The following is an 18,696-nucleotide window of genomic DNA, read 5'->3' as shown; positions in this document are numbered from 1 at the left end:
GAAAATACACACCTAGAAACCGTACCCCTCACGGCTATATTAATACTCCCATACTTTCTGAATGCTTGATCTTCCTTTCCCCCTGCCCAGCTTCTGTAACTTCTCTTGAGCTAATAATTATGGGAAAAACACACTAGAAACACAGGGGAAAATAATGGTATCCATTTAATGCAGGAAAAATAGAAGTTCTCTCTCTCTGGATTACTCATTAAGCAGCGTTCTGAAAATCTATGCAACTAATTACCTTGCTTTTCTGTTACTCATAATCAAATACTAAGTAAATTTCTTTCTGGGTTTAACGCTACTTGGAGAATATATACCAAAAATGTAGCTAAATACTGCATTAAGCAATTTAAAATCCAACAAGAGCATTTGGTATTCTGTCATACACAAAAACACACAAAAAAATATTGAAAAACCTTCCAAAGTACTCTAAAATGATAATAATAAAAACATGAGTTAATCCTCTTTTGGGTTATCTCTGCCTAGCTATATACAAGCATAAAAGATCTGGCTACCTTCCTGATACCTTCTGACTTTTCTAAGCTCACTAATATGATCTGCCATAATATAAATAAATAAATAAATGTGTATATATATATAGTTATACACAAACACACACACATAATTAGTAAGCTTAACTAGTAGAGTGTCTCAGTATACATAGCAAGACGGAATATCAGAAATATTTTATACACAGAAATAATCTTCTCCCAGTGTTTTACATTCATGAAAACATCTGAAACAAAGATTAACTTCTGTTATCTAAAATGCAGAATCAGTGCAGCATCCACCGTGGGTAAATCTCTTGTTGTTACCATTGTTACTATTTACAGGGGGTTTAATGGCTTTACAGACATTTATGATTTCTTCCTAGATACTGAGTGCACAATAATAATGTTCTGATAGAAAAAAAATAATATATATTGCCACATCACAGGTAAGAAAAATGAATATATAAAAAAAAATAAATAAAATAATAATAATAATAATAATAATAATAATAATAATAATAATAATAATAATAATAATAATAATAATAAAAACACAAAAGAAGCATTTACAAGGTAGGAACAGAACTGATATTTCAAGCCTGAATATCTTCCTTCCCCTTCTTGTTCTAGTGTCCTTCTGCAAATGACTTAATTTTATATTCTATGTCTCAGGTTTTACATACCTTCAACACATCCCACCACCAAGCTGAACTGTTGTTATTCTTCAGACAGTAGGAATTAGTATACTGTAAAAGCCATACATTTCTAAAAGTGTGTCCCTTTTTGATGCATTAAAAGCATTACTGATGGATTTCTTTGTCTGATGGAGAGAGAAGCAGAAGAATCATGTGGGGTTAATACTTATATATATATTTATTAAAGTTTGGGTAATTAGTCTATGATTTGCTTTTAAAACAGTTTAGTATCAATATCTCTTACAAATAGAAGTCAAAGAAAAATATAAAAATGTTAGCTGAAAAAAAAAAAAAAAAAAAAAAGAAAAAAAGGAAAAAAAAAAAAAAAAGGAAGTGAAAAACTAAGAATGCTAAGAAAGAACAGTGGAACACCTGGTTGGTGGGATATCCCAGTTGCTTTTCTGGGTGGGTGCAGATCTGCTGTCAGACTGGGACTACATCTGCTGGCCCTGTGTGGACCTCCACAATACACTAAGGAATCGAAAGTGGCCTACGGTTAGGCATATAAATCCTCGTTTAAAGTCCTATTGTCCTAGAACACAATGGGCACAACCTGCATTTACATGAATTATTGTCATATTAGAATCACATGAAAGCTATCTGAAGGACAAAATTCACCATTTTCATACATAAAGGCCAGGACAGAAACTTTACTTGCTCTCTTAAGCTACATATGCTTCCAAATTTGAGTCACACTGTTCAAATGGCATCTGAGGGTGCAAACAGATTGGCTGCATGTGTCTTTTAAAAGCATGAAAACTCAGTTTCCCAAAATGTCATATAAAAAAAGGGGTACAGTAAGCTTTGGAGAAAAATCTCTCATTATGGCCACTTAGAGAATCCTAAAATAGGAAAAACAGCTACTCCCAGGAAAAGGCTCACGAGTGTCAAAAATAAAGATTCCACAATTTCCTGAAGTGAAATCTTCCACTGTTTAACTCTTTTTTATAGTCTGAAACATTCTACTTATGATTAAGCTTAGATTTTCCTTGCTAAAATCCAAAGTTGATTACTTTACTCCTCTATCTGTTGAATATGCTAGCTGTCTTTTTACAACTATTTTTAAACAACTATAAACTATGTAATTATATAAATATAATTTAAAGGCATCTTTTCTTACACAGAACAAGCCAAATACATTGAAACATTTCTGAAAGGTGACCAGGCCTCTGCATTTATTTATTTTTTTCTTAACACCACTATCAAACATGAAGTCCAAAGCTGACATAAAGTGATGCTTAGGTAGAGCAGAACAACAATTTTTCAAATATCATAACTACTCATTAGTTCTTGCTAATATATTCTGAAAGCCTATGGCATTTTTGCAGTTATTGCCTTTAAAAATATATATATGTATATTTTATTACTATTTTTATCCCTTTTTTTTTTTTTTTTTTTTTTTTTAAAGTACATTGTAATTACTCCACTGCTTATTTCTATTATTTCAAAGTCACTATTATCAGATTTGTCTGAAGGGCACCCACCTGCATTTTCAGTTGTTTCTCTCCATTAAGACAGAATAAAACCTAGTTAAATACACTCTAAGTATTGAAGATGCAAAGCCACATCTCCAAAAAGTTTCCAGAAAAGGTTCCATTACTTTTTTTTTTTTTTTTGATTGCTTAAGGTGTTCAATGAGCTCTCTCAAATTGATAATTTGAGTTAAATTTGGCTAAACATCTCTTTTGAAATCCTGTTCATTCTCTGTCTAGAAACTTGTCATATGTCATTTCTTTCAGAAGATCCTAAACACGTTCCTGGTAATGTAATGTTGTCTTTTTTTTTTTTTTTTTTTTTTTTTTTTTCTCCTGCCTTTCTTTCCTGAACAGCCTGTATCCTTCTATATCAACACTCCAATCCTTTGATTTATCCTACAAAGTCTCTGTCTTGCCAATTAAGTTAATTAAGTTATAGCTTTGTTTGTGCAGCAAGACATCTAATTCTTTCTGTTTATTCCCCATACTCTTAGAGATACCTAAAATGTTTGGCTAGTTGCCCTGGAATTCTGTTTCTTGATTCCCTTTTGAATTCCCTTGATCTCCCAGTTGAAACATCCCATTTGTTTCCACAATTTCAAACCTTTTACCATGTTACTATCCTCATAACCATAGGTAAAGGATTAAACTTTTTCAGAAAATGAGAAAAGGATGTCCCCCCGTCCAGGAACAGGACAAGGAGTAATGGTCACAAGATAGAACACAGGAAGTTCCGCACCAACATGCGAAAGAATTTCTTCACAGTGAGGGTCATGGAGCACTGGAGGGTCACTGGAGCCCAGGGAGGTTGTGGAGTCTTCTTCTTTGGAGATATTTAAGGCCCATCTGGACACCTACCTGGGCAGCCTGCTCTAAGGAACCTGCGGGGGGGGTGGACCCGATGATCTTTCAAGGTCCCTTCCAACCCCTTCAATTCTGTGATTCTGTGATCATTGCTTAGGTTTGTTTTCTATTCCTTTTCAATAAAATTACCTTTTCCATCACTGTCTTAATGCTTTGTCATGCAATTATAAGGATTCATACATCTGATTTTATGTATCTGTAATGCTGACATTCACATGTGAGATAGGGGTCTGATCTCCTACTAGAGCCAAGAGGAACTCAGTTTGGATTCAGGTGCCTGTGCCTGGGTGTCCAATGCCCTGTAAGAGGCCACAGAGCATCTGATCTAACCTCAAAAAAGGTACAGATCACGTAAGACAAGTTCTTATTAAAACGAGGTGAAACAAATCCTATTTGCCTGCAGATGTCCTATAGATTGCAGATGTCTTGTAGAGCCTTGGGAACCTCAGACAGCATGAGACACCTCTATTTTGGTGTCTTCTCCTTTTCAGTATGGTGCTTAGACTATTCAGCATATCTTCAAGTCAAAATCCATATTCAAAGATGAACTTTTCTATGATTCCTTAACTGTATTGAATAGAGTTCTACTGACTATAGAGGGAGCTTAAAATGCTCATTAGTTCAAATATGTACACCTAAATAATGATGTCTCTAGTCTGGAGCTGAATCCCAATCTAGCACTGGATTTGTTCCATTAGATCTGTGTTTTACTAAAACTACTAAAAGACTGTGTCAAAAATAAATAAATAGATCAAAAAGGCAACAGCTGGGTCTTCTGAAAGAATATAAGTGTTTACTGGAAAGCACAGATATCTGAGAATAATCATGGAGGACAAAAGCTAAACAGTTTTGAAAAACACCAAAAATTTAAATTATGTCATTCTACTGCTGAGATCAATACTTGCCTGCTTTAAGGACTTTAAGGACTTAAGTGCTTTAAGGACTATTTATTCTCATCCCCAGATCAACATCTCACCTTTTACTTATCCTTCCCTTCACATGTTCCTATCACTTTCTCTCATGGCCCTTTTCTCTCTGTATCACAAGAACATTTTATACCCCAAACATTCCCAATAAATGCTTAATTAAAAATGAAGCATTTATGCTGCATTTTTTTTTGTTTGTTTATTTTTCTCCTCTCTCCATTCCTTTCACTTTTTTTCTTCTTTTTTTTTTTTTTTTTTTTTTTTTTTCCATGTTCTTCAATCATTCAATAAACAGAATCTCTTTTTCTCAAGTCTTTGGTCTTGGAAACTTTAGTTTTGACTAAAGTACATAAATGGCAATACACTGAGTTATGTGGAAGGAAAAGACTGAAGAGTATGGAATGCCTGGTGTGGGCTGGCAAGAACAATTTACCACTTGCAAAAAGTTCAGGCTGGGAGAACTGCATGGGCTGTAACAATAGAATTAATTGTTACTGTAACTTGTTACAGATTTCATAAATTAGAGTAATACAGTGAAAAAATGATAATCTGTATTTTTTCTAACAATGTAGTCTCCAAAACAAATGTAGAAAAAAAACACTAAACTGCAACAAGACATATTATTGTATTTTGTGATTTCAAGTTACATTATTTCTAATGTGTAATATATCAGTAGAAGCATACTTAAAATCATACGTAAACAATAGAAACCTGAGGAAATCTTCCTCCATCATCCTAAATTAATAAAAAATAAAATACATTTTTAATTAATTGACTAGATTATTTCAAATACTTGCCATAATTTTTTTTCCTAATGTATGTAAATTTTCGTCTTAGTAAAAATGATCTTTCATGCTGATATTAAGAAAAGCTTTCATTGATACAAAAAGAAAAGAATCTGAGCAAGAAGAATGTTAGCAGTACTTTTTACCTGGTACTGAGCAAACCTGCCTAGCATTTCTGCTGTGCTTTTTCTTTCCTTACGGATGTAAAAATAATGAGCTATGTCTTCGGTAAGCTGATTCAGCTTCACTGGTTTTGATAAAGTCATCCTGTCTCACACCTGCTGCAGATGTTCTTACCTATAGACAATGATATTGCAAGGCTAAATCAATTATCATTTGCTAAATTTTCAGCTTTCTCTTATTTTTCAAGCTTCCTTTTTTTTTTTTTTTTTTTTCCTGTGTCTAGTGGTTCATGAAATAAAATACACCCTAGTAATATTCGCACAAACTGCAGAAAGAAGGGGGAAAAAGCAGCATGGCTGTTATTGCAGACACATAAAATTTAGCTGAACTGCAAATGGTCAACTGGTGGGCATTCATCAGTAGGTGTTCTTAGGAAAGTGGTGTAACGGGAGTGGTAGAAATGCACATCCCAAGGGAAACCTAATTTGGTGTGACACTGTGCACAGATAATGGAAGGCCCAGACATGCTGTTACAGCATAACTTCTACAGACACAGTATGTGTTACACATTTCACAGTATGTTTAATTTTCTCCCTATACCACTCTCTCCCTGACACAGTACCTACTGCTGAGAAACATTTGGCGTCTAGCTACATGCTGGGAATAAAATATACTAGCATACATTCAGGACATTGCAAAGATCCAGACCCCACTGTCCTGAATCAGAGATAAAATTCTATTTATGTTGTTTTCTTCTGAGTAAGACCACAGAGATTTTATCTGAACATTAATTTAATTGGGAATTATAAGCACTGGCAAGACCCACAGGAGACTGCTAATGGGTTATCATATGTAAAATGCCAGAAACCATAAAGCACATTGATAGTGCCATGTTGCATTCACCCCAAAAAGAACCAATGTCATGATACACATAAAAAGGCACAGGAAATACTGTTAATTATAGAGGTATTTGCTAGTGATAAATTAAACATGATACACTCAAAATAGAACTTTGCTTCTCAAGATCTAATAAGGAAATGCATGGGGAAAAAATGCTCTGTTCTTGGACATGAGCATCAAAAACCTCTGAAAGTTTTGTCTACAATTCCAGTGTGTAGTAGTGCAGTCTACCCTCACTACTGCTGATAGCAGATGAAGAATTCATGCACAAGGTGTACAAATACAATATCTAGATCAGCTCTCAGTAGCAGTTCCAATGCAATATAGTGGTGTAGCCTTTTCTGTACTTCAATGCAGATTGTCATTGTCTCTATGGAGTACCTCTACTCTCTCCTTATCTTTGCATGGATTTCAGGCGTATGACTACATGTCTGCGTATATAGAGAGAGATATACACTTATATGCATGAGTGTGTACTAGAATGAGTGGATCAGCTTACCAGAGCAGCTGCTTTTGCCATTTGATCTGTACTTGAATCAACACGAGTTGATCTCATGAGTGCAATTAACATCTCTCAGGAAGAGCCAGGCAGAGAGACCTGTTACAGCGTGTCTGGATTGCGCACTGCACTGCTCAGTGGCACCAGGCTGTTTTCTGCGGGGCTCCCCAAAGGCGCTATGTTCTGCCGAAATCTTAACAGTAACTAATTTGGGGCATGTCTAAAATATGTATCACAGTGGTTCACCCAGGAGGTACAGAGGCTCAGTGCTGCAACCGTGACAGTCCCAGAGCAGAATTAATCTGGCATTTTCACCGCTCAGCTCCTGCTGAGCAGTGATGCAGAGTGGCTGCATCATCGCTTCCTTTTTCTCTGCTGCCCGTGGAGGTCTGGTGCTTGTACAAATAGCTGCCATCGAAAGCGGTGCATCTGGCAGTTCCTTAACGCTTGCTGTAATGGCATTTCCAGGCGTGTGCGCTTGCCTGCTTCATCAAGCGTTTCACGTCTGTGTGCTCAGGTCTCTGCTAGAGATGTGGGGTGATGCATTTCGCATTGTTTTGCATTCCTCCTCCCCGCCTTGGACAGCCTTGCCCTGTCTCCTTCCCTCTGCTCCCCTGTGCTTATTTCCCTCTCCTCCTCCCCCGCAACCCCTGCTGTTCCCGGGAGCCCGGGGGTGGAAGATAGCCTCCCAGGGCTTCGGGCAAACTCGGAAAACTCTGAAGCAGTGCTTGGTGGTGGTGTAGTCCCTACGGACAACAACAGTGTCGGGCCGGAGGCCGGGGCGGTGCAGGCAGGGCTGGGGGGGCGGCAGGAGCTCCAGGCTAGGGGCAGGACCCTGCACCTGTGGGGCAGCAGGTGCCTGCCATGCTCCGTGCCTGACCCCAACACGGGCACCGAGCCCCCGAAAAGGTCTCAAATAAATAAATAAATACATATATATATATATATATATGTTTGTTTTTTTGGTTTTTTTTTTTTTTGGTCGTGCTATTTCGGAAACTGGCTCAACACTCTGCGTCTTTTTCATACCATTTCTAAGCTCGTGTATGTCCTAATTTTAGGGAAAAGAAAAGTGAGGAAATGGTACCTAGCCTCCCTCCCTCCGCTCTGCTATTGTGAATCTTGGCTCCGGCTCGGTCCCTAAAGCCTCAAGCGTGACTCTTGGCCAGCCGGACCCAGGGGTGCCGGGGCAGGGAAAAGAGCAGGGACCCTTCCGGACAGGGCAGCAGCTCGGCGACAGCCCTGCTCGGAGCGGTCCAGGTCTTCCCCAAAGATGCGAGAGCAAAGTTTGCAGATACACCGTCCGGCACGGTGCTTTCCTCGGCTCACCCATCACGCCCCCACGTTCCGATGGCCCTTTTCCCCTCTCCTCAATCCCCCGGGGGGACGCTTCGGGGTGAGAGCAGCCAGGGCTCCGCCGAGAAGCGGGGCCGGGGGGGTGCGCAGGAGCGCGGTGCGGCCGCGGGGGGGCGCGGGTGCGGGCGCCGGGGGCCGGCGGGGGCAGCGCCGCGGGGGCGGCGGCGGCGGCGGGAGGGGTCCCCCGGAGGCAAACGGTGCCGCCGGCCGAGGAGAGAGCGCCGAGGAGGGAAAGCCCCGGTGCTTGCCTCTCCGTGGTCTTCTCGTCTTCATTCCTGCGCCTTATCTCCCGCCCCACGCCTCGCAGAGCTGCGCTCCGGGGGGGGAAGGAAGAGTCGCGTCGGAAGGAGCGGGGACTTTTTGCAAGCAGCATGAGGTTCTCCGAGGCGATGAGGAGATGCCACACTGAGGAGCCGGGGTTGAAGCTGCCTCTCATCTGTTGCACCGGTGCCCGGCGGCTGGCGCGGTCCCCTGGGCTGGGAGTGATGGAGACCCTCTAACTCGTGGGCGTGAATCCGAGCGTCTGAGCGTGGGGCAAAGATGAAGAAAATAAAGTAAAAAAAAATAAAAATAAAAAATAAAATGGGGAAAAGTGCCTGAGGCGGACGAGAGCCAGTGAACTAAAACGAACACCTCTTAAAGGGATTTAACTTACAAAAAGGATTGAGAAGGGTACTGCCGAGGGAAAATGTGACCTGTTAAAGCTGTTGAAGGAAGATGCCGGTTGTCAACGCATACACCTAAACCAAGTAAGTTCTCATTAACTTTGTTATATTTTCCTTCTGAATCTTTAATTCCCTTCTTGTCCTTCTACCATAAATAAATAAATAAATAAATAAATAAATAAAACTCCCCAGGACGGTCTGAGCTAACTTTTGCGCCGGCACAAGCACTGAACGACATTGCGCACCTCCATGATCACAGTCCAAGAAGAATTAGGACCCTTTTCTTTCCCCTGTACATAATAAAGGTATTTTTTTTGCCTCGCAGCTGCTACCGTGGGAAGCGGCATTCCTCGGTGGCTGGGTGAAGTGTGACACCTGCAGGACAGCTGAGCTCCCAGGGGCCGGGGGATGCCGGTCAGGGAGAGGGCAGGGGTCGGCTCCCCGGCGGCTCACAGGGGAACAAAGTCCCGCATTTGTCCCCTGCTTCGGTCAAAAAGCAAGTGAGGCTGCAATGGGAGGCTCCCGCCCCCCCGAGGGGACCTTGCTCCCCGCAGAGAGCCGCGGTGCAGCCCGCAGGGAGCCTCCTGGAAAGGTTGTGGTCCTGCCGGGAAGGACCTCCTGCCTGGAGGATGGAGAAATGCGAGGTAGATAGGAGAGGAGCATGATAAAGCTCCTGGTGGGATTCATCCGTGCGTTAGGTTTACATTTGCAAGGTGCTCGCTGTTGGAGAGACAGGACAGAGGCCGCAGTCTTGTTGGAAAGAAGCAGTTGATGCCCTGGAGCCATGAATGCCGACAGAAAATTGCACTCTACAAAAAGGCAGATTTGCAAAAATCGCTGCTATTGGAGAAACCTGAAGTCTTGTTAATCTAATATATTTCCCCATTTTCACAAGGAAATGTCATTTATACACTTTTGTTTTACTGGACTCTGTTGAGTGATTTCCTGTTAGCATGGCAACCAAAAATTACATTTATTGAAGCATGCCTTAAAAGTGAGATGGCTCTTCCAGTTCTAAAACACCTTTTAGGTGAAAGTAAATAAACCCACTTTCCAGTCTCTGCCTTTCTTCAGAACAGGCACTCCTGAAAAAAATGGGTGAAAAGATGATAAAATGGAAATTGCATCTTGATTACATTTAAGAAAGGAATGCTTCTTTTTACAAGAATCTGATCACGTATAGATTTTCTGTAGCATACAGGAAGCACAGAATGGAAAATAGTCTTTTTTAGGTCCTACTTGCTTAATTAACGCCAACATTAAAGCACTTTTCAACACAATCTACTTAAAATTTGAAATGTAATTGTACTGCAGTGACATAGCACGTTTCAGTGTTTAAGCTTCTTTTTCAAAACCCAGACCCAGATAGCTTAGCAAGGTTACATATGGAAATATGTAGAATTTTCTATGATTTTATCTCATTCACATAAGCAAGAATTTTACATACAGAGAAGCCAAGCATGAGTGAGACTACTTTACAACTGTCTTGGAATAACAAATTCTGGATTTACAGAGGACCTGAGTTTACACCACTTCTTCAGGCAGGACTTGGGAATAGTCCTTTAATATCAAAACATCTGAAACTTTTATGACACTCTCATGTTTTAATTTTGGTGTTACCTTCTATACTGAAAAAAAAAAAAAAAAAAAAAAGTTGTTTTTGCTTGCACAAGGATGATGTTCTTTACTACAGTTTTTGTTTCTCTTCTCTTGTTCAGACTTTGGAACAGATGAGGCTATATTAGGAAACAGCAAAGCATAAATACGCCTGTCTTTTAAATTTAACTTCGGCCACTTATTCTGACACTATATATAGTAGTCGATGCACTTAAAATAGCTCCAGAAAAAAATCTCATTTCTTCTTATCTCATCTTATTTAGAACCAAATACTGCTAGTTGAAATTTGAATCAGTTGAGGTCACTCCAGATCTGGTATGATTTTGCTTCTTTTTGAGTATGCCCACTGCAAATACTGGGTCCTGATCAATGGAAGTGGATTTGCATTACCTCAGTTTGGAAAGTTTATACTGGAGGACACATATAGAGAAAACTATTAAGAGATTAGTTTTCAGCTTTGTGTATACACATACATATTTTTGTATTTTGTATTTTGCCTTAGGTGACAAGCAAAAATGAGCATGACAGCACCTCCTAACACCTGAGACCTTTCTCCATGCCAGTACACTGTTTGATCTGTCATTTTTTTTTTCTGGGACATGATTCATTGCAGTGAGGGGGCAAAATCAACAGGGAAAATCTTGTGTAGCATCTCTGCCTGCTCTGCTACATTGGTGATTCTGGTAATCAGTGCTAAAAAGGACTGTATTCCTTTTGAAAATGAAGAGCAAGTCAGCATGACTTCTCTTATGGAAAGGTAACATAGAAGCAGGAAGAAAAGACATAACCTATTTCAAGAAAAAGCAGATAAAAATATAGAAAGCATTGTTCTACTGAGATATTTAATGGCTTTATGTGTATCAGATTTACCATTACCATTTCTGTTCAGTTTTAAGGTGTATCGGGTTATAGTTTGGTTATTTTATCAAGCATAATATTTTAAATTATTGAATTTACGTTGGAGATAAAACTTCATTTATAAACCAGTTTTCCATTACCATGTTTGTTTCAACAAACAAAATTCCAGGAACTATCTGCTTAAGAAGCCTTGATTCCACTGAGGAAGATAAAAGACAGAGATGTTCCCTTACTCTGATTTTAAGTACTGGGGCATAGCATAACACCAGCAACAAGGGTGCCAGGATCTTCATGCCTGTTGAGATTTGCTGCTGGAAAATAAATTCACCTGATTAAAAAGATATTAATTATTTTAGTTTATACGGTGAAAAAAAGAGAAAGGCTGAGCAAATTGAGTCTTCTTTTTGTAACAGATATCCATGCAAAAATCATTCATAGGTGCATTAACTCTCTGTCAAATAGACTTTGAAAATGGTAAAGAGCAATGGTAATTGCTTTGCACAGTGAAGTTTACAAAGGAATTAAAAGATGTGTTGAATTAAAAGTGTGCTGAACAAACAATAAATATATAATGCACCTTTTAAAATCATTCTATTTTTTTTTTCCAGGGATTTCTTTTTCCTCCTTTTTATTTTATTTTTTAAACTTCTATTTTATTCTCAACCACTTATTTCTAAAATAGATAGTGACTGGTGTGGGACAAGAATTGAAAGGAACCTTCGATAAAAAATATAATTTTTTTACAGCTAAGCTATTTTTTCAGTGATTGTGGGCTGAAGGAGGACAGGAAAAGCTACTTCAGTTTGGGTGAATTTTACATGTATCAGGGAGTCAAATTCAACCTGTAAAGTCTATGGCAACTTGTGCAATTGCTTGGTCATTGATTGAGCCTGTTCTGGATATGCTCACCTGAAGAGCTCCTCTCATACATATGCATGTCAGATGAACCATTTGAATATTATGGTAATAATATTGTGTAATATTGGTAATAAATCTGGTATTTTGTAATAATATTATCTGGTATTTTATGTAACAGGTAGAGAGGGAAACAATAGATGGAGAAAGACTTCCTCCTGGGATTTTCTGAAACAAATGTTATGGGTTATTCCATGGATACTTCCCACATACTGTGGAAAGCTTCTGAGGAGCAAACAGCCTTCCCCAAGAAGGCAAAGGCCCCATCCTATCAGTTGTGCATATATGGTTGGTGAGCAGCCAAGCCTTGCAGTGGTGCCCTTGAACTCTTCCAGTCCTACCTCAAACGTGCTTGTTTTCCATGCATGTGCTTGAGGTACAAGTTTTTTGTTTGTTTGTTTGTTGTTTTGTTTTTTACTTTTTTTTTTTTTTTTTTTAATGTGATTCCTTCTAATACCAGTTTTAAGAAACAGAAATACATCCCTATTGGCTCAGAGAAATGTAAAATTTGTGTCATCTACACTCACACCTAAGATCAGACTGGAAAAACAGTTCTATGGGCTCTTGCTCCTTGTGTCCTTATGCCAGATAGTCATGTAATGTGCTTTTCAGTTGCTGATACAGCAGTACATCCTATCCTTTTAGTTGATTTAAGGTATGTTCACTGACTGCTGACTGCCCCTTATTCTAGGAGGGCACCAGTGTCTTATAGGTCATGTACCACACAGGCCAGCCTTTTGTGGTTACTTCTGATACCCTGAACTGATGCCTAAATTGACATGAAATACCTCTGTGTTGGCTACTGAATCCTTTCTCTTCTGGAGAAAGAAAGGCAGAAGACAAGAGTAAACCATCCTCTGTACTTCGACATCTTCTTTGGAACAGAAAAAACATCCTCCAGGAGTGTCTGTCTCTCTTTGCTCACGATGCAGATATGAGATAAGAAACCTGCCTTCTTAAGCTGGGTTAGTTGAATCCCAGCTGTGCAGGGTGTACTGTGATAGTACAGCATGAAGATTGCTATAAGCAAGATAAAATGCAGGTGAAAAATAAAAGACATGCACATACATACACCAAACTTTGAAACAACCTGTGAATAGCGTGAATTTATGACTGTTTGTTGGATGTACACTTCTGGAAGGTTGCCACCTACTACCTCTGCAACCCCTTTTCCTTACAGAGGATTCTTCAAAACATCATCTTATGCAAACTGGCAATAACAACCTAAAGCTTCTGTCACTTTTTGGCTCGATGTCTGGTCTCATGTCCATCATAAAGAGGTAGAAACAGCCAAGAGAGACAGCGATGCTCTTTGTGATGGCCAAGTATCAGGTATGATTACTAACCCAGGCCATAAAGCACGAGAGGAGTATCAGTGCAACTCTGCATTTACCGTCCTGAAAATATATGTGAAGCTGGCCTGGCCTGAGAGCCTGGGAGCTCCTTACGAGATGTGGGCAGTCTGCCAGTAAGGACCTTCCTATGGTAGTTTCTGTGTTGGATTGACTGAGAATTCAATTTGCTCACTTTAACCATCATTTAATCAAAGTACCCGATCACATCACAGGAAGTTAGCAATCCTAGAAAAATCAATGCAGTCCTCTCTTCATTAGATTAATGGACAGACTTTTGCCTGTGTTCCTTTTTGTGTTGCCATAAATCAGGAGAATACTGAAGGACAATTTTTTGAAGATTAAAACTGCAGTATTCCACAGCATAGAGACTGTCTTTAGCAGACTGGCAGTCTAATGTGAGACCTAAATGTACTGGACTAAGAAGGGAGAGCACCAAATTTATTTCCAAGGAAAATTACATTGTTTTCTGAATTAAAACATTACTTTTGTTTGAAAAACTGAAATTCTTTAAATATAGTTTTTTCTGTTTTAAAAAGTACAAACAATCAATTTATTTTTTGAGTAAAGGAATTGACAATAGGGTTTTAGCAGAAGATACAGGGTCATTTTATGTCTGATTTAAGATTAGCCCCAGTGAATTTGTATATTGTGATCTATGTCAAAAATATCTTTGCTGGTAAGTCTTGAAAAGTGCTAAAAGGGTTTTTTTTTGCAACAAATGTTGGATTCATTTCACCTAGCCACTATGAATTTGATTGCCAGTTGTAAACCAACCATCTATGTTCCTTGTATAGTCTGTGGAGAGATACAGAAACTGCCAGTGGACAAACTAGTCCATCTAATTCATATACCTGTAATAGAGTGGAAGGAATTGCTCTCTGCAGGTATATATTGTTGCTGATGTTGGATTTCATACAGCTAAATTTAGGTGAGATGATTTTTCCCTAATGGTATCAAAGGAAAATAAAACCCACATTCAGAGGTGCCAGAAAATAAGTGTCTTTTTAATTCTGAAGTATCTCAAGGTCCCACTGACCTTCATGGTACAGATGCAGACATCTTAGCATCAACAAGATGACTCTACCATGGTAAATTAATACAAATATCCTGTTGTCTGTTCCCAGAGTTTTTAAGAATTTGTGGTTTGGTTAAGTATCTGAAATACATCTTGTAGCTGTGCCAAGGGAAATGGGAGTGTCAACTGGACCTTTGTAAAGGGAGAACACACAGTTCTGCGTGCTCACAGCCTGCTTCCTGTGAGTGCAAGATGTCTCTCTTCCAGAGAGCACATTCTGCTTCTGCAGAGCAAAGGAAAGCAAGGACAAATTCTTCTCAAATGCTCTCAGCATTGCTATTTCTACAGTGAACCATAGTGAAATGAATACATAATTACAATGAAAACTATCTTTCAGAGATGATATCATTGTTTGAATCTCTGTTCTTGTAGATATGTTTGTTATTAGCAAAACACTTCAAAATAAACTCTCTTGTTATGCTTCAGCGCTGACTGCTGCATATACCCTGCTTACCTTTTACTGAAAAATAACTAAAATATCCCATTTGTGTTTTGCTTATACTGAGAACATTTTATTTTAAATTGGGAGAGATGTTTACCTTTCATTTTTTATGGTAATGACATAAAGTGATTGGACCTGCAGTAAATCCCTTGAATTTTGTGCTGGCATGGTGAGGTTTTTTATTTATTTATTTATTTATTTTAATTTTGTTTTATAGTACATTCATAGCTGCAAAAACTACTGCCACCAGTTTCAAAAGCATACACTTTCACTATGGTGGCTTTAACTACCTAGTAGATACCATACAGAAGGGATTTTGGCCATGAATGAAACCAAAACCAAGTTGCCTACAGATTGTTCTCTAGTTTTCCTTACACATCTTAACTACAAAGTTGACATTCCAAAAACAATAACTGCTTGTCTTTGAATGTATTTAGACACTTTAAAAGAATCACAGAATCACAGAATCATCTAGGTTGGAAGAGACCTCCAAGATCACCTAGTCCAACCTCTGACCTAACACTAACAAGTCCTCCACTAAACCATATCACTAAGCTCCCTTTCGGTAAAGAAGTTCTTCCTAATATCCAACCTAAACCTCCCCTGGCACAACTTTAGCCCATTCTCCCTTATCCTGTCACCAGGCACGTGGGAGAATAGACTAATCCCCACCTTGCTACAGCCTCCTTTACTGTACCTATACCTAATGTACCTATACATTAAACATGACAAACTTTGTAGTCTGTGGAAGGAAATTAGTAAGTTTGTAGGGTGATTGATGTGACCTGTCTTGAAGAAGGTTAATTGTCCCGTACAGGGCAGTGCATTTCTTCCCATTACTAAGGAGGATTGGGATGACAAATCAACTTTGTATATCTGTTTTTGGGATTCCTACACTAGTAAATACTAATCTCACCTTTATTCTTAAAATGTTTTTGATCAAAGTACTTCTTAATGGCACATAATGATTAATAAAGCTTCATAATGATAATATAAAGAATATATTAGTATTTTAAAAACTGATCAGGAAGCTAACACAGAAGGCACTGAGGTCACATGTTGCAAGTTGATGGCATAGGTACTTAGTCCTTAGTTTGTACTTAGTCCTTAGTTTGTACTTAGTCCTGTGCTATAATTACTCCTTTTTTTTTTTTTTTTTTTTTTTTTCTTGTGCGGAGCAATTACAAAAGTGCATTTTGGTCTGCACACTCACATAAAAACATTTTATTTATGACTGTTTAACTTAGCGATATTAACTTTGAACATATTTGTTTGTGGACTGAAGCCAGTTGTACCAAATACGGAACTGATTTGAGATGATTAAGTACATTTATCACTACACTATCTTAATGTATAATGTATAATGTATAATGCACTATCTTAATGTATAATCTATAAACTTCCTTAAACTTATTACTTTTAATAATAATAATAATAATAATAATAATAATAATAATATCTTGTTTGAGGATTTGTTTCTTCCACAATATTTAAAACAAGGGCTCTGACCAAAGGTTTGAATCTCCTCTTTTCTGAGAGTGCCTTTGTCCATAGGGACAAAGTAGAGGATTCTTGGTGAGCTGGGTTGCATTTCAGTGGTCAGGTATTTGTCCTACCTGAGAGCTTGCACAGTCTGATCTAACTGACACACTGAATTTTGTAGGGGTGGGTTAGGATAAAAGAAGGATTTATTGCTTATTGCCAAAATGCTTCCTCTTCACCCACTTACTAGGAACCACCTGCTTTTCACAACTGCCTCTGCTGGCTTCAGGCCCATTGGGAACTTTCCTCTATTTGAAGAATTCCTGTGGGTTAACTGCAGACAAAGATCTAGCCTTTTAGGTTTTAATAATTCAAAAAATGTCCAAACATGAGATAGGGTCTGGATGAAAGCCTTTTAATCCTCCCTTTCATTGTATTTTTTTGAAGGGACGTTACTCTCATCACATTCTGTTTCCTTGTTAGGGCCATTGGTGAAGCACCACATTGTTTTACTGATGTCTTCTTACTGACGTGCCTTTGATCTTTTGCCTTTTACCCCTTATTTCCCACCCACTCATTCATTATATTAAGTCCAGAAACTGTAGTTGAATTCTTAGTGACACTGAAGTGGATTTCATTTTAGCTTTAGTGTCACCAAGCACAAGACTCTGGGATGTAACTGGCCATCCAAGCCATTAGGACGACAGTACCCATGTGTGTGCCTGCAGTGTCTGTCCGATGAGATATGTGCAAGGACCTTTTTATCTGGTCAGTCCTCAAAGCATCTGTAATTCTTCAAGACAATGCTAATAACACCCAGGGAACCAGTAACCTTGCACAGAGTATCCTGCACTACCTAAAGTCCACATTTCAGGGTCCTTACATTCAGGAATAATCATTGCTGATGTGGTAACATCATTGTGGTAATCATTGCTCCTCAGTGGTAACATACAACTACACTTGTCCTTTAAACGAGGTTTTACTTACTTACTTTGGACAAAGTAGCAAGTGCATGAATGAGACTTCATGGAAGACAGAAATAACTTGACATTTCAAAACAATAATAGACAAAACAGTTTTCATTTCAAAGCCACCATATATATATATATAATAAATAAATTAATAATAACAATTAAAAAAAAAACAAACAACTGAAGACAGTTGAGACACTAGCACATTCAAATAGGTCATCTCTGATCATATTCTTCATGATATTCCCATTGGTAGATAGATAAAAGACATCTTTCAAGGCTTGATTTCCTTATGGAAATATACGTGTTTGGTAAACAAGTATTCTAGGACAAAATGACACTTCAGTCATCTTCCATTAGTTCTTTCTTGCTTAACTCAATGTTTACTGTTATTTTAACACTTTCCTTAAACCTTTCTCTTAAAAACAAATTTTACAATAAGAATTACCTACATGAGTCAACAGCTCAAAATAGTTAAGCTTTATGGTCAGCATGCAACAGATTTTATTTTAAAGAAACAAAATGTTCCATGTGTTTTGCAATTAAGGTCTTGATTCAAGGAAGTTTAAAGTCTTGGTATTCTACTGATAACAGTAGAATGCTATCATTCTACTTCTTGTTAAGTGTTCACTTCATTCCTTTCCTCAGTATGAGACAGTTGACTGAATGTAGGCTTAAGTGGTATAATTTGAAAGATCAGGTGAATATTCTCTATATTATAACAAGGAAAATATTAGTACTATACTAACCCATTATGGAGAATCCAGCATAAATTTAAGAACTTTACATGTAATGTAATTATGGTAAAGATGTTTCTAATATGAATGTTGGCATTTTTCTGTGGAAAGATTACTTTGGTTCACAGAGATATGATTTTTTTTTTTAATTTTTTTGTTTTTGTTTTGGCATTTTTTTCCATTCCTTTATCACAAATGTCTGAGAAAACTCCTATTATTTTCACTTTTATTGTATGGGTAGCTGTGATTTAACAAGCCCATTTTATAGCCAAAGATGCCATATTCAAAAAAAAAAAAATAAAAAAAATTAGCAGCTTTTGCATATCATAAAGTTTCCTAAAATCCCACAAGCTACCTGCTCTTCTATTTATTTGCATACTTGTTTGCTCTAAATTGCAACTGTGTGCACTGTTTGGGGTGGAGAATATGAAAATCACAGGTTAATTAAAATTATGATAATAG

At 38.2% G+C, this 18,696-nt stretch overlaps 1 protein-coding gene across 2 annotated transcripts in view; it reads left to right on the top strand.

Moving 5' to 3' along the window:
• Positions 1 to 8,294: 8,294 nt before the first annotated feature.
• Positions 8,295 to 18,696, top strand: part of TRPC4 (transient receptor potential cation channel subfamily C member 4) — a 165,324-nt gene continuing 154,922 nt past the window's right edge. For both annotated transcript variants that reach the window (XM_082752547.1, XM_082752548.1), the window contains exon 1: positions 8,295 to 8,866. The gene's annotated coding sequence lies outside the window, so the exon portion shown is untranslated. The remainder of the gene's footprint in view (positions 8,867 to 18,696) is intronic.

The sequence above is a fragment of the Aythya marila genome (genome assembly GCF_965140915.1).
Source record: "Aythya marila genome assembly, chromosome: 1".
Taxonomy (NCBI): domain Eukaryota; kingdom Metazoa; phylum Chordata; class Aves; order Anseriformes; family Anatidae; genus Aythya; species Aythya marila.
This window is presented reverse-complemented; position numbering and strand designations above follow the sequence as displayed.